We start from the raw sequence: 1,154 nt of genomic DNA, 5'->3' as shown, positions 1-1,154 counted from the left end.
ACCCCCACCTTCCCCCTCCCTTCCTTCCCTCCCTCCCCAGCTTGGAGGGAGGGGATTGGTTCACGAGGGCTCGATGACGATCTGCCATGGATTAACTCGTTTACGGAATAATCTTGAATATCTTGGAACAATAGATTTCGAAAGATGGATAGATAAAGGTAAATATTTGGATTTCTTTGTAGACATTCGTTTATTTATAAAATGAATATTAGATTGAAATTTTTTGTTGTGATAAAGTGGTTTTAAACGAGTGATTTAAGAAATAAAAAGAATGAAATATAATTATAATTATTGTGTTTTAATTAATTTATACTCAATGTGAATGTGTATATTTGTTCATAATATATGTTACGAATAATTCAATTTTTCTATCTATGAAATGATATGATATAACTAGTTTAAGATTGAAATTAGCTTAGAGCATAATTTAATCGTACGTTTAATAGTAGATTAATAATAATTAACGATTGATATTCGAGTCTAGTTCGAGTTTAGTATCAATCAACTTAAATCGTTAATAGAATTTTAATTAAATGATGATTGACAATTAATATTTTCAACGATTAATAGTTATGATTAACCACAAATTTGATCGTTGATTGATTTGTTCTAATATAAAAAAAAAATTGGGATATATATCGTATTAAAATTAATTTTAGAAACTAATAATTAAACGGATTTTAATTTCACCGACAATTTATTCATTTTCGATTTAAATATATCACGTATCAATTTCATAAATCATTCATATCAATAAATTATTCGTTTCATAAATTCTTTCAACAAAGGAAAGAAATTGATACAAATTTAAAGAAATCCACGTATCCACGAAACTCAAAATGCGAAACGAATACGCAAAATGAATCGAATCTTACAAGTTTAATCGCGAGAGTCTTTGTTAAATCATCTCCATTTCCCAATAAAACACGCTCATCGTCGATTCGATAACGGGTAATCCCCGCCAGCTTCCTTACCTCGATTTTAATATCAACTACCCTTACCACTCCTGAAACGAATTTCCCGACAACGGAGATAAAATTCAACGACCTAGTGGAGCGTGGGAGGTCAATTAACGTCGTGGCAAAAAGGTGACCGACACCCTCGAAAGCGAAAGTGAAAATTCTCTGACACGATTTTCTTCTGTCATTCACTTG

This window comes from Apis dorsata, unplaced genomic scaffold (genome assembly GCF_000469605.1).
Source record: "Apis dorsata unplaced genomic scaffold, Apis dorsata 1.3 scaffold_358, whole genome shotgun sequence".
Classification (NCBI taxonomy): Eukaryota; Metazoa; Arthropoda; class Insecta; order Hymenoptera; family Apidae; genus Apis; species Apis dorsata.
This window is presented reverse-complemented; position numbering follows the sequence as displayed.